Source organism: Numida meleagris, chromosome 4 (assembly GCF_002078875.1).
Source record: "Numida meleagris isolate 19003 breed g44 Domestic line chromosome 4, NumMel1.0, whole genome shotgun sequence".
NCBI lineage: Eukaryota > Metazoa > Chordata > Aves > Galliformes > Numididae > Numida > Numida meleagris.
Window position 1 is genome coordinate 35036216 of NC_034412.1, and position 15894 is coordinate 35052109.

The 15894-nt window shown below is 41.1% G+C and overlaps 1 long non-coding RNA gene across 3 annotated transcripts in view; it reads right to left on the minus strand.

Moving 5' to 3' along the window:
- Positions 1–15894, minus strand: part of LOC110398183 — a 20370-nt gene continuing 4476 nt past the window's right edge. Inside the window, exons 1-4 of one of the 3 annotated variants that reach the window (XR_002438252.1) lie at positions 12650–12790; positions 8101–8319; positions 4515–4639; positions 1–1423 (exon numbers count right to left, since the gene is read on the minus strand). This is a non-coding gene — a long non-coding RNA (uncharacterized LOC110398183). Of the gene's footprint in view, positions 4640–8100; positions 8320–12649; positions 12791–15894 lie in introns of those variants that run through there. The other 2 variants (XR_002438250.1, XR_002438251.1) reach the window with 2 other exon arrangements.

Here is a 15894-nt window from a genome sequence, read left to right on the forward strand (position 1 = left end):
AATTCTAAGGATGCCAAGCACATGAAAAAGATGAAAACCCAGAATTTTGCTTTTTTTTTTTTTTTCATTTTCCTTATGGATTCCTTCTTTAAATTTAGCGGAAGGATATTCCTTACCTGATCTCTGAAGAGCCTATGAAGGCTTTGAACACAGTTAAAGAAAAAAGTACAAATAGATGTTATTTAAAATTCAATAGAACTGAGATAGTTTTTATTGGTTTGGGGCTATTATCACTTCTCATTCCCTTTGTACTTTTCCTCCTTTAAGACTTGCCTTCGAAAACTGAGTGTTCTGGATTTAACAGTTGAATATTTCAGAGAATGCATTTAAATTTTAGATAATAGTCCTAGCTGTTGTATCTTGTCCTGTTATCTCGTACATTTACTGGTTGTTTATCACTGCAATTAGAATGACAGAAAGATGGTCCATGCAGTATAAGAACTGATGAAAGATTTATATGTACTTTTAGCAAATAAGCAGTTCAAGGAAGTTTGCTCATCAAATTCTAGTTCTAATCTTTTTGTTTGTTTGTTACATAAAATTGAGCACAGCAGTTTGAAATAGTGCTGCCTTTTGTCTGACAGTTAAAACTCGAATCCCTTTATGACTCTGCACCTTTATTTGGCATATGCATTAGTCAGTATCTTGTCTAAAAGCTTCTTTTTGCAAAGAGACTAAAAGTTTTGTTGTCATACAAGTCAATTTAATGGTTCATTATAACATTGTCTTGGGAGAAGAAAAGGCTTTTCTGCAGTCAGCATGGTTTGTTTGTTTTTGTTGAAGACTGCAAAGTCTAATTAGGATTCCTGTAAGAGAATCCATTATGATTCCCCATTCCGATTTTTTTACAACACTAATGATGTTATTAACATTTAAATTGTTAATATTGATTTTAATACTAAATATCACTCCTAGGTCCATGATTTATGAGACATTTTTTAAAAAATGTAACTTTTCAACTAGTTAGCGTTTCAAGAATTTGCATTGGGCTTCTACTCCATTACACGTCTCAAACTTTAGATACTACTATTTGATCTTCAAAGTAGATTTGTACTAATTCATTGGCAGACTCTGAAGCTACCCATGAACACAGGCAAATACCACTTCTGTTATAAACTGTTTTCCTCTGAATATCCAATCCATTAATTAAAAAACAGCAAAACATTTCAATAGGTGGGAAGGCTGATATTGCAGAAGACAAAAACAAATATAAATGTAAAATATGCATTTATAAAAGTACCCAAGTTCCTTCATAGGCATAGCATGGCCTTGTTCTGGTTTCTTTGCCTCGAATGCTTTTGTTCTAAACAGAGCACTCAGTTTGGTAATTGAATGCACCTACCAGTTCATGAATCTGACACGTATAAGTCAACAAGTAGTCCAAAAAGTTCTCTTCCCAAATGCCTGCTTGCTTCCAAATAGTCTGGAGAGACCCAAGAGAAATATTTTATTTATCTGATTTCAAGCCTTTCACAGTCCAGCTTAAAGAAAATCAGCTATTAGAAAATCAGCCTTTAGGCAAGTTTTTGCAAGACAGGAGGCTTGAAAGATTTATCAGGAAGCCCTCAACCCTTCAGTCTGCTAGGACCTCCCAAGTGGCCAGAGAAAGCAGAGCTCTCCTCTCCACCCCAAGGAATGAGAAACCTCACAGCCTCTCCTCATCTCAGGGTCAAGTTAGGGCTCTGCATTGGAGGGGCAAAGAGAAATTTACTTTACATTCTTGAAAGTAATTATTCAACACTCTTAAGAGTGGTGGAAGATCATATGATTGTTGATGTATCTATGTGTGCAATTTTCAGAGACAGTTATACTTGTGAGTTTTGTGCCAATGCTCAACTGTTTTCTGTTGTCGTTGTTTGCTTGCTTTAATTTTTACTATTTATTGGCACCTTCTGTGTTACTGAAAGGTCTTCTGGATGAGTGTCTTCTCTCGGAGCAAAAATTGTCTTGATCTTCCCTCTCTATTTTAAAGCAGAAGGAAAAATCCAACACCATAAAAATGCTCCTCTTCCTCTGTGAATATATTTCGAACTTTTAGGGCAGTTAGGTGGTACCTGGTGGCCAGTTCCTCTGTGTGAGGAATTTTATGGACATCCTCAGAGCTCATCTGTGGCTGTGGGTCATCGCCCTGAGGAACTGTCTGCTCTCATAAGTTGCTTCAGGCTGCTTTGCCTGATGCCAGAGATTGGACCAATATCTGTTCCCTCGCAGCATTTTAAAGTAAGCTGCAAGCTTCCAAGAAGTAGCAATACTGCAGCATTACTCTGTCTTTCTGAACTGCAGGACCACAGAGGTCCTGTGGGCCATGATTAGTCCTGGACAACTGGCTGGGTAATGCCACTAGAACACTGAGCCCACTAGCCCTGGAGACACAGCCACTAGAGTAGGTGGAAAATAAACAAATCACATACTTGGTATGCTGCAGTACCACAGATAGTGGCAACATCTTCTCTTCATTTAGGAACTATCTATGCTACCTTCATGTGTAGCAGAGTGATTTGTACAGAAAGAAAATTGTTTTCTTCTGGCGTTCTATTTTTTCTGATGCTCAACACGGTGACTTATTCACAGGACCTTGGAAATGGATGGATTTTAGAAGCCATACAATCCAGAACAGCATCCAACTTCTGTATGGCTAAAACAAGGTAACACACTGGAAGGTACGAAAAGCCCTACGATAAATCAGTGTGAGGGGATCTTTCCCCTTTGTTGCTTCCAGTTCGTGTTATACTACCTTCCACAAGTGACTGTCTTAAATCTTGGAGCCCAAGATCCTTGCATTGTGCTAGCATCAGCCACCAGAAATATATGCCTCCAAGTACCTCAGTTCAGCCTCTGAATTTTGCTCTGAGTTACAATGATACCCAATGGGAACAAAGCCTATATCCATGTTCTGAACAAAGACTTGCTTCCCAAGATTATTCCAAGGTTTAGATGTGCTCCTTCACCAATATAGTGAATTAGAAATTTTTCTACTGTCTTCTCAATCCCACGGAGGGCTTAATCCCAGTTTCAAGCCAGTCAAAAGAGTTTTAACTTTCAGATTATAGTTGAACATGAACAGCTTAAACTTAAATAACATAAATGTTTTGTATTATTATAGATAATTTTCTAACTCTTAGGGAACATACTGAGCATGAAGTATTGTTAGAAACACAAGCCAACCTGAACGTAAGTTAGATTATTTACATGCAAGAAAGGAATACATTTTTCACCAACCATCTAATGCAGAATTTTTCGTCTCTGTACTTAAGTTAACATAAAGAGTGAAAATACGGTACTTCCCTGTAGGCTAGCACACTGCCGTAACTTTTGGTTTGCACAAATTCAATAAAAAGTCAAACTCCTTAATAAACGGGATGTGAAATTTAACCGTGTGACCACAAGAGGTCATCATTACTCCATGTGAACAGTTCTCGGGCGGTGTAGTACTAAAAACATTGATCTCAACGCCTGTGTATCGGATTGACTCAATATTTACACGAGTTAAAGAGCTAACCATAAAACTGAGATTGTTTTTTTCATATTCATTAAAAATCTTATGAAATAAGTCCTAAGTGATTACCCAAATGCATACTTTTATCTTTAATCTATATGTTTTCTCAATTTCCTTAAATTTCATTCTTGAATCTTTTCATACGCTTGTCATTCAACTTTCACACAAGGATAAAGAAAAGGTGATTTTATGGGGTATTTTTCTTGGTAGGAGAAACATTTACTTAGTGCTCCAAAAGAAATGACTTTTAAGATCACAGCTCGTACTCTTCCTCAATACCTCTTGACCTTCTACAAGTAATTGTGCTCCTTGTCCAACCACTAAAATATTACAAAAATGCTTCTCTCTACTTTGTTACCTGGTACCTGGCTGTCTCACTAGCATACAGAGGTAGAAAAGTTTGAAAACTGCCTAGAATCAGAGCCCTCCAGAGATTCTCTTACCCTGATTACATGTAAATCTTGCCAATTTTATTTTGCAGAATAGTTTGAAAATTACAGACTTTCTTACCCACATCTGCACCTAAATATTCATATCTAGGCACCCATCTCATGTCCTAACAGGAGCCTCACACATTTTGTCTTTACAGGAGCTTCCTTGGCCTGGCAAATGCAATCTTGGCTTGTTTAGGTCAATTGAGAGTACTGTTATAAGATCATCATCATCATCTTCTGACTGACCCTTTCCTCCTTTTCTTTATCTCTCTCAGCTAGCTCTCCATTTTCAGTCACACCTAATTGTTGCTACCAACTTCACCTTCAGGGACATCACAGACTCTCTCAGGTTTGCCACTGCTGCATCCTCACCCACCTCCCTGCCCATGCTGCCAGACTGTGCTGCCTGCTCATTTGTCAAGAAGCACTGCCATGCTTTCTTCCAGCCGCTTCACAGGTACAAATCATTTTGTCTTTCTTCAAAATCCTCCTCGAGCCCAATGGCAAATGCTAAAATGGCAAAACACCAAACCTGATGTAATACGGCAACCAAGATGCTGTAACCACTGACTGCTACTTCTTACCTAGTTCTTTCCCACTTCTTCTCAAAAGGTCTTGTGTACCCAGCTGTAAGCTCATTGAAAGGGAACCATCTTCCATACTTTTACAATTCTTTATGCAGTAGGGTCCAATTCCATTCTACAGGCTCCTATGCAATGAAATCAAATAAGCGCAGATTAAGAGTCTGGGTTATTAGGGAAATGGCTTGCATAACTTATTTACTGTGGAGATGTGGTTGGCCTGGGTATGGGTTACAACGTCAGCAAAGTCTGATGACTTTTTATTTTATTTTATGACTCCACAGTATGTTTACAAATCCAGCCACAACAGAGACCATGACAAATTCACTGAAATCAACATCAAACTCCCATTCATTTTCAATAAAACAGGGATTTCATCCTCAGCTAAGTACACAGTTCAGAATCACATCAGCACAAAGAAATTGTTGTAGTGTCCATATTCTCATCTGGTGATATCACCATGGAAACCTCATCGCAGATTAAAGCTAACAATCCAGTACCATTCAATTAGCACAAGTGTCATGCTACTCTCATGAGCAGCTATGAAAATATATAGTTTCTTGAGATCCTAAAAGCTTGCCGCACAGATACCCCACATGGGAAGAAAAGTAGTTCATTAATTTCATGGATATATTACTACATGCAAAATTTATAGATGAAGAGTGTATTTGTCATTGTTCTTTAAGATGACTTTTAAATAAATAATTCCAAAATCAATATTTATTTCAGATCTTATCCACCATAACCCTCATCTTAATTCTTTTAACTAGTATTGTGTTAACTGAGATTGGAGAAATAGAGATTACAGTGGAGAAATTAACATACTGCTGCTGCACACTTAACTTGCAATACAGATAGAATGTGTTAAATGTTCACCATATTCCTACACAACCAATGTATAGAAAAGGAAAAGTGATGTGGCTTTCATTTGAAAGCTGTGATACACTGACTGGCTCTATCTAATAGATGATTTTCTCCTCATGAAGAAATTTGGCACTATATGAATTATAGTCTAATGTTCAGCTACTCTGAATACTGTATTACTTGACTTAAAAAAAAATATGTTACATTGAGAGGAATGTGATGAAAAATAGCATCTGTAAGTTTCTAACTTATTACAGCTACTTCATGCAGTGTAACTAGAACAACTCCCACTGTTTACAAGGATATTCCTTGTGAACATTTCAACATACTTTAAGAAGGTAAAGTTCTCTTAATCCTTATATCAAATATTAGTTCCAGTGTAGTATCTCATACCTTCCACTTGCCATCAAACTGTTGACTCAAGTGATTTTGTGCATATGCACAGATATTCTGCTAATTACTGGCTGAACATTACAAAACTATGTTAGTTTTCATTGCTCTGCTAAATCAGTTACATTATGGCCAGACAGACGACTCCAGTGCAGCTCTGCTACCAGTAGTGAATCCAGGCCCTTGTAGTTAGTTTAAAGTTCAACATCCTCCACCCACTTCATGATATGAGGAAAAATGGATGGAATTTTGACTCCTTTTTATTCACAAGTCCTATATGAAATGCTGATTTGTTTTATGTTCAGGTGAACTTTCCTCCACCTCCAAATTTGTCTGCCCATAGCTTCAGTCCACCTTCAGCATCTGACCTCAAACATGTCCTACTCAAAGTAATGATATTTTTTGTAGGTGCATCTGGTTCGTTGCACCATCTCAGCTTCTCTGCTCCATCTGCCAATTCGCTGCAGATGGCTAGATAAATCCAGCTACACTTTTTGATTCCTTAGCTCCGAAAGCTGCACAAACTTTGTCTGCATGATGAAGTATTACATGCACAGGCAAGGTGGCAGGGTCTGAAGTGAGAAGGGAGAGGGGTGCTCATCCCTCTTCCCTGCTAACAGAGCTTTCAGCTCTGCTCTGAATGGTGTACCTTCTACACCAGCTACGTGTTGCTCAGAAATATGACTTCACAGAGCCATTGCAAGTGGAAGGGTTGGAAACTCCATCCTTTTGTGGCAAAGATGTAATCCAACCTGTTCCAAAACAAAGCGAAAATAAGTTTCCCACCTTCTTCTTTTCTGTGTGATAGCTCTTCACAGATGAGATCTTTGCACATTCACTTGCTCAAGATGTCAGGGGAATGCATATCTTGCCCTCTTCTCTCACACAGCTCTTCCTTATGGAAGCACACACGCCTGGCATGCTATGTGTCCTTCTTTCCCTCCCTCTGTCTTCCACAGCCCTGCTTTGCCCAGTTTTATTTAGTCAATATTTGAAAGCAAATAAATTAGTAATATGACATATTTAGCAACTAGAAATTCTCACATAAGAATTGCAATTTTACTTTTCCTCCTGTTTGCAGGAATCGTTTCTGAGACGAGCACAAAAGGCATGAAAGGCTGCAAAAGCATCAATAGGAAAACACAGAAAAAGGATAACGTCATGGCTCAGGAAGTCTGCAATTCTGTAACTGTGGGCTGACAGGGAATCGGAGTGCCAGCCTTAGGCCATGCAAGCAACCTTGCTCACTCTGTACATCCAAGAGCTGGAACATGGTTAGTTTTCCATGGACCCATGGCCAGAAACAGACTGAAACAACAGCCAAGTTCTGTGAGCTCAGAACAGAATGCAGGATGCTTCAAGCCAACACCTGGGCAGAGCTGCTATGAGCTCCAGCTGCCGCCCAGCCAGAGCAGATCTCTACCACTTGCCCCTGAGGAGGAGAAATCCCCATCTTCTGGTCAAAGTGGAGCATTCCCACATTATTCAGGACTGCCTCAGAGTTTTTACTGATCAGCCATCTGTCAACAAGCCTCTGCTAGGGAATACGTCACAGCCACTGACTCACAGTGAGTCGGTAGGCAGCGATGGTGTTATTTTCAGACAATAATAAGCAAAAGCTTTTGAGGGCTCCTAATGTGTATTAGGCTTAGGAGCTCCATCTTCTATCAGAGAATGGAAGTGGAAGGACTGTTTCTGTAAAATTCCCAAAAGGAAAGGCAAAAAAAATTGCATTGCAACTCATTTCCAAGCTGGATAATTGCATTACATGTTTATCTGCATTTATCTCTGCGTTCTTCTTTTCCAAAGATGTCTGTAGTATTCCCACATGCTATTTGTTAGCTACAACAGCTCCACAAGAGAGAGAGCTGCACAACAAAGATAGGTTAGCAAACTCTCTGCTGATATTATTTGACCAGCTGTCAGTAACTACTTTTATTTCAATACTTTGACTCAGGCTTTTCTTGTAGATGGGCTCTGTCACACAGAGTTCTCTGTAAGCCTCTAGGGTACACTCATACCTAGCAAGGATAAAATATCAGCAATAAGAAAATGACTCCAAACTTTATATCAGCTTCACCTCTGATGCAAACACTGCCATCTGCTAGCCCCTAATCATTCGGATGAGATCAGCACCAGGCTGAAGAGCAACTGTTGTAGTTGAATCTGAGGAAGTCCAATGTAATTACAGATAGAAGTTACTGAAAGGGAAGAATTTATCTTTTTTTTTTTTTAAACTTCCAAATCACTCTCCCATTGCTCTTTAAGTGGCTACCTAATTATCAGTGGAAAAAATGACACCATTCTCTAATGAGTCAAACTTCAAAACTTGTACCTTGCCTCCTGAGGGTCAAATTTGGATTCATTCCTCAACTTTGTGACACCCGTGCTGAAACAAACAGCATTTTAGGAAATCTTCAGTGAGTTCCCAGCAGAGGTCCATGTATTCAGAGCTCAGCCGGCAGCAAGCACGCTGCACGAACATCTGGTTCCTTGGGAGCAGCAGGTGACTGCAGAGTTCTGCATCCCTTGTGAAAGCCCCCATGGGAAACGCCTGTGACAGACAGAAGGAAACAATGCAATGAGTGCAGGGGCTGTGGGATGCCAGGGCAGGCACAGGGAGTACCTTGCTGGAAAAGCCAGATGCAGCAGGGATGCGTGAAAATGCAGCTAGGTGGTGCAGAATGTTAACATATGCTCAGCTAGTGAGCTTTGAAACCCTTGTACCCCTCAGCAAATATTTGCAGGCTGTCGTTCACGTTTTACACGTACTGTCCTCATTGCCATGCACTGTAATCCCCACCCCACCAGTGGCTGAACATGACAAGGCCCGATGCAGGGTGAAGCCAGACAAGTCCACCAGTGGCCATGGAGATGCTTGTGGAGCTTGAGAGCATCCCACAACAGGGGATGTGTGCACAGGACACAGCGAGCACATCACTGCTACCTTTCACAGAGCTGATCCCATTTCTATTTCACATTTTTAAGGGTCTTAATTAGGGGTCGCTGTCTTCCTTGGAACCTGTGAGAAGCTGCTGGAATACTGAATTTACTTCAGCCCCCGAAGCCTCATGAATAAATTCAGCAAGATATGTTTTTTTGACAGTGCAAGTTATTTGATAGCCTTGATTAAGCCTTTTCAGAATGACTGGAGGCTCTGGATGTTATTTATTCATCTTCAAGCATGGAAACAGTCACTCGTGCATAAAAATCCTCAGCAGCTCACAGAACGATGTGCTTACTTATGCATAGGGATCCTCAGAAACTTGCACACTGGCCCATTCCTGCCCCACCATACTGGGTAACATGCACATTGACAGACTGGCCCAGAGCGCTTATTTTAGAAATCCCCCCAGGCTCCCACCAAGTCTCAAAGCTGAAAACAAAACTCCCCAGCAAATTCAGCCCCTGCTGCCAAACACTCGCCCACCCCCATCTCTCAGCAGAGCTTTTTCTCACTGTTGTGGCATTTCCCTGCTGAGGGTTCCCCTAAGGTCGCTAATGCACTTATGAAAAAAGATCTCATTTTCACTACCATCACATTTTAATGTCTTGATGTCAAGGAGATGCTGTTCTGCTTTTTAGGTTTTATTCCATTTTGTTTTATATGGAAATTTTATATTAAACAAACATTACATGCCAGTCAAGGGGATGAGATGGCTCAGGAGATCGGTAATGGGCTGTGAAGCCTTCCCTTTCTAGGCCAGCACTCCAATTCATTCTAGGTTGGTTTAGCTGTATTTAACATTAGAAAAAGCATGCTCATTTAGAAGGTCTGAGCTCTATGAAAATAATTAGATTTAAAATGAATTGACTGGTGACAAGAACACCACTTTGCAAATAAATTTCACCATGCAGGCACTTGAACTTGAAAAACCACCACCATACGAACATAAGTAGCATTTCACTTCAGATGGCTAGTAATACAAATGGGAATGCTCTAGAGAAATAAAGAAAGAAGGAACAATGAGAAAGATAATGAAATAAAAAAGAAAGAAAGAACAATGAGTAAGAAAGACAGTTACAATAAACTTGCACTGTTTTCATAGAATCATTAATTTTGGAGAAGACTTCTAAGATCCTCTAGGATCATCTAGTCCAATTGTCCACCTATGACCAATATTGCTCACTAAACCATGTCCCTAAATACTACATTTACCCTTTCCTTAAACATCTCCAGGGATGATGACTCCACCACCTCCCTGGGCAGCCTGTTCCAATGCCTCAACACTCTTTCTGAGACGAAAGTCTTCCTCTATCTGAAGTCTTCCTGCTATCCAGCCTGAACCTCCCTTGGTGCACCTTGAGGCCATAACCTTTCATCCTATTACTGTTACCCGGGAGATGAAGCCAACCCCCACCTTGCCACAACCTCCTTTCAGGCAGTTGTAGAGGGCACTCAGGTCTCCCCTGAGCCTCCTCTTCCCCAGACCGAACAATCCCAGTTCCCTCAGCTGCTCCTCATAAGACTTGTGCTCCACACACCTCACCAGCTTCGTTGTCCTTCTCTGAACACACTCCAGGGCCTCGATGTCTTTCCTGTAGCGAGGGGCCCAAACCTGAACACAGTACTTCAGGTGCAGCCTCACCAGCACCAAGTAGAGGGAGATGATCACTTCCCTGCTCCTGCTGGCTGCGCTATTTCTAATACAAGCCAGGATGCCATCCACCTTCCTGGCCACCTGGGCACACTGCTGGCTTATGTTCAGCTGGCAGTCAACCAACACCTCAGATTCTTCTCCTCCAAGCAGCTGGAAAGCCATTTTGCCCCAAGCCTGTAGCATTGCCTGAGGTTGTTGTGACCAAAGCGCAGGACTTGGCACTTGGTCTTGTTGAACTTCATGTCATTGGCCTCAGCCCAGTGATCCAGCCTGCGCAGGGCCCTCTGAAGGGCCTTCCTACCCTCAGGCAGATTCCCACAACTTGGTGTCGTCTTTTATATAAAAACTTATTTGCGTGAAAAGATGCAAATAAAGCCTTCGTAATCTTTTCACGTATGCTTAGGTAATGAATTTCAGAATAAATTTAAGGTAACATAATAAAATGTTTTAAAAACTGTTCCTTAATTAGTGATGTTTACCAGGTTTACTCTTGTGATTTCCTATGTTGCTTGTAATATTTTATGTAAGGCACTGGGAACTGCAATGTTTGAAAGAAAACTTTGTTCATCAAACCCAAGAAATTTAATGGGTTCTCAGTACGCAGAGAAAAGCAGCCTAACTTCAGTAAATCACTACAGTTGACCGTTACAAGACTGAGAGGAGGTACCACCGTATTTTTCATTAGCATTTTCTATTACTCAAGTTTTTCAACAACTGAATTTTCAGCACTGACTGCCAGAGGCAACTCCTCCATCTTCCAGCCTGAATCCACTTCACAACTAGCTTTTGTGGGGTGCCTGGAAGGTCTTCAAGCTTGGTATGGGCCACACCAAGAGAAGATGGAAGATGCCAGTGACCAAAACTTATTGCTATCTAACTTCACTTACTCATCAGCAGGCAAATAGCAAGCTCAACCAGAAGACCCTTTTATTTGGACACAAATATTTAACTTCAAAATACAGAACCATATCTTAGCTGGGGTTGACATCATCATTTGGTACTTGTTCAGATTCCCAGACTGGCCACTGACACAAGAGCAACAAGAAATAGAAAACAAACAACCCCTCAACCACCTTGATACTTCCACTGGCACATCAGACACACACTCACTCCGAAGGGAGAGAACTCCCTCTTGTCAAAAAGAATAATAATCTAGGAGAAATGGGTAAAGAAATTAGATGCCCATCCAGGATGCTGTTTTTTTCTTGTCCCTCTTCTGTAGTTTTACCTCAGGTACATCAGTGTTGCAGTTTTCCACCAGTGTTTTCAATAATACATACATAAAGTATTTCCCCCTTATGCTCCACCAAAAAGGCTTTTGCTCTGCTTTAAAAAAAAACACATGGAATATTTTCTATAAAATGAAAACATGTTTTACAATACATCACCCACCTGCTGATAAATTCTAGCACAAGGTAGGACTAGAGATGCATTACTCCATACTAAGTATAAATAAGAAGTTTAGTGAACACTGGTGGCATGACTGTAGTGACGCTTTGATCATTTTAAATGTTATGTTGATAATTGATAGAACCGTTATTACAACACTGCACTAGAATGAATTCTAGTATATAAAATATAAAAGAGAATAAATAGAAACTACTGTTGGAATATCAGCTAAGAGCAGTGGAACATAACCAAATAGTTTTGTTTTTAAATCAGTCAAAATACTGAGGGCTGATGCCCATGTCTAGAAACGGTTCTAAGCCTTGTCATAATTACCTGCAATATGCATGATGCTGTTATAAGCATGATGCTGAGTGAAATCCTTTATCCATAATGCTTTAGACAAACACGGTGAAGAAAAAATAAGGGACCTTTTGAAGTTTGCAAAAGAAATGATGGGAGCTCCCTACAATATCAGGAATTGAACTGGTGATTCAAAAGATCTCTTTCAGTCCCATGAGCCAACAGTTAAACCACCCACGTTATATGCCATAAAGCAAAAAATCCATCCTTCAGCTTTCATTAGGCGAATACATTCAGTATTTAATTCAGCCAGTCCTCAGTACCACTGATGTTAGTCTCATCTAAATGGAGCTATAATTAGACAGGAAAACCATTCAGTTCATATTTGCATAAGATTTCTACAACTGAATGCTACTGAACAAGAAAAAGCCATAATTAAAGGAGAAAAATTACTGTCTGGATAAGAAGTGACACAAAAGGGGAACATGTCGTGCTAGCTCGATAATTGAGGAAAAACGTGAAACAGCTGAAATACTGAATTTGTTACCACAGACATTTCAGAAAAAAAGATGGCAAACAAATATTCTGCCTCACCTAGGCCATAGTCCAGCTGCCTTTGAAGTCACTTGGATGTTCCTATTCAGCAGACACTGGGTCCTTGCAAGGAGAGTTGTTAAGCTTGGATAAAGGCTGCTCAGAGCAGTTGTGCAACCTCCACCCTTGGCAACATTTGAGATTCAGCTAAACAAGGCAACCTTATTTGATGTGGAAATTTTCAGCGGGAGAATTGAGTGGGTGAGCTCCAGAGGTCCCTTTCAACCTAATTTATTGCATTATTTTACTAATATTTTCTCTAAATTAGAAGAGAGTTTCTTGTCATCAGTGTATGAGGCTGTGGCACAGATTTTCCACTGCTTAACCACCATCACTGAACAATATTGTTCCACATAGAACTTACAATTCCACTTGCTGCTGCTTGTGTCTGTTGACTCTCACGCTTTCACTGCTCACCCTTTAGAAGAGTCTCTGTCTTTTTTTCCATAATTTCTCTTTAGGTCCTTGAAGACAGCAATGAGATCTTTTCAGCCTTCCCCTCTCCAGATTAAACAACCTCAGGTCTATTCATACAACACAAACTACAGCACTTGAATCTTAACACTCTCCCATTGTCACTCTCCCTCTTGTATTGTTTGGTCTGTAAAGCTTCGTATCCGTTTCCTTTTGTGACAGAACAGGCTTTTTCCTCGCCCCCTTACTTAGCTCACTGATTGAAAACCATCCTGCTCCACGCTGACCTTTCAGTTTGTCAGGTATGGGACATTTTTTAGCCTTCTCCTAGGTGAGAGGCTTCCTAGTTTTCTGATCACCTTAACAAAATTTCCTTTCACATGGCTGTATTTTTTTTTTTTCTTGAACAAGGATTAATTGATACTAACTGCTCCATACACACAGTGTAAGACTTACGGAAAGTCTACACAGACTTGAGTCCCAGTTCCTCTCTGCTTCAGCATCCTCCGGGGGAACACATCTCTTAACTTGTGTGGCACGGCTACAGCTGTAGAGCCCTCATGTTAGAACAGGGTTAAACAACAGTACTAAATATTATAGATAATGTCTTGTAAGACCTTTCTGATACCACTAACTCTCCTTTAGCTCTATTAGAAACACCACCTTAACTACACCCTAGGATTATCATAGTTCCATTGGCAATGACAGCCCATAGACACCCTGGAAGATTTCATGGCCCCTAGCTTCACCTAGGTCTGAAAAGAGAGATCATCCTGTCCTGAGAGAAATGACTGACCTCCTTCAGGTGCCTATCTCTCTCTATTGATTAGAGTGAGAGGCCAAGCAACAAACTGAGTGGTGAGCTCATTGTTACAAGGCTGAAGCTAGGTGAATTAATCTCATCTCCTGTGACCAATTAAAATATTCACATTTGTCATTCCCCTACGTCACTTCCATCTGACAGGCCTCCAGCACTGCAAGAGAAATTCTTTTTATTAGCCATCCAGTCTGACCTGGATTTTTATTTTTTTACTTCCCCCATTTCTGTCACACAGGTACTCCTGTTTACTTTTGTCATCAGGTATCTCCCTTCTGTTCTTCACTCACAAAGCCTCCCAGTTTCACATGTGCAGAAAATTCATCATCACGTGCCACCCTCTTGATGGGGTCAGATGGAAGAGAAACAAGATTATTTATGACATTACAATCTCATCATGGAGAAACTACACTAGTAATAACTTGCCACAACCCAACAAGTTCATATTCCAACAGAAATGATTATCAGTTACTTCTTTTGTTAGAAGAATGAGGAACTGATTAGTATTGCACTGTTCCCTCACCCCAATCTTAATTAACCTATGATAATTAACATATCATAGAATCATAGAATCATAGAATCATAGAATCATAGAATCAATCATAGAATCATAGAATCATAGAATCATAGAATCATAGAATCATAGAATCATAGAATCATAGAATCATAGAATCATAGAATCATAGAATCATAGAATGGCCTGGGTTGAAAAGGACCTCAAAGATCATCGAGTCTCAACCCCCCTGCCAAGTGCAGGGTTGCCGACCACTAGACCAGGCTGCCCAGAGCCACGTCCAGTCTGGCCTTGAATGCCTCCAGGGACGGGGCATCCACAACCTCCCTGGGCAACCTGTTCCAGTGCGTCACCACCCTCTGTGTGAAAAACTTCCTCCTAATATCTAACCTACATCTCCCCTGTCTCAGCTTAACCATTCCGCCTTGTCCTGTCGCTATCTACCCTCACAAACAATCGATCCCCCTCCTGTTTATACGCTCCCTTCAAGTATTGGAAGGCCACAATGAGGTCTCCCCGGAGCCTTCTCTTCTCCAAACTAAACAAGCCCAGTTCCCTCAACCTTTGCTCATAGGAGAGGTGCTCCAGCCCTCTGATCATCTTGGTTGCCCTCCTCTGCACTCATTCCAAAAGCTCCACGTCCTTCTTGTGCTGGGGGCCCCAGGCCTGGACACAGTACTCCAGATGGGGCCTCACAAGAGCCGAGTAGAGGGGGACCACCACCTCCCTCTCCCTGCTGACCACTCCTCTTTTAATGCAGCCCAGAACATAGTTGGCCCTCCGGGCTGCCAGCACACACTGCTGGCTCATGTCCAGCTTCTCGTCCACCAGGACCCCCAAGTCCCTCTCCACAGGGCTGCTTTCGAGTACTTCTTCCCCCAGGTTGTATAAATACCTGGGATTGCCCCAGCCCAAGTGCAGCACCCTGCACTTGGCCTTGTTGAACCTCATTAGGTTCTCGTGGGCCCACTTGTCCAGCCTGTCCAGGTCCCTCTGGATGGCTTTCCTTCCTTCCAGTGTATCGACTGCACCGCTCAGCTTGGTGTAATCTGCAAACTTGCTGAGGGTGCACTTGATTCCATCATCTATGTCATTGATAAAGACATTGAAGAGCACCGGTCCCAAGACTGAGCCTTGGGGGACACCACTTGTGACCGGCCTCCACCCTGACATAGAACCATTTATCACAACCCTTTGGCTGCGACCAGCCATATCATACCACATTAAACACTTTTTAGAAGTCCCAGCTACTTAGCTTTACTGCGTGACTTTCACCTTAAAACAAACAAACAAATGAACTGCTGCAATAAAATGTACAACTGTTTGTTGAAGTGATGGGAGCAATATGAAGATGTGCAACATGGCTATCATAGGAAAGATGAATACATTTTAATAAAGAAGTGACAGCTGAGAGGGCTTCCTGAACTGAGACTCTTCTCTTTTAACACCAAATTCTCTCATCGTCTTTTTCTCCATTTTTTTTCCCTTTTGATACATTTC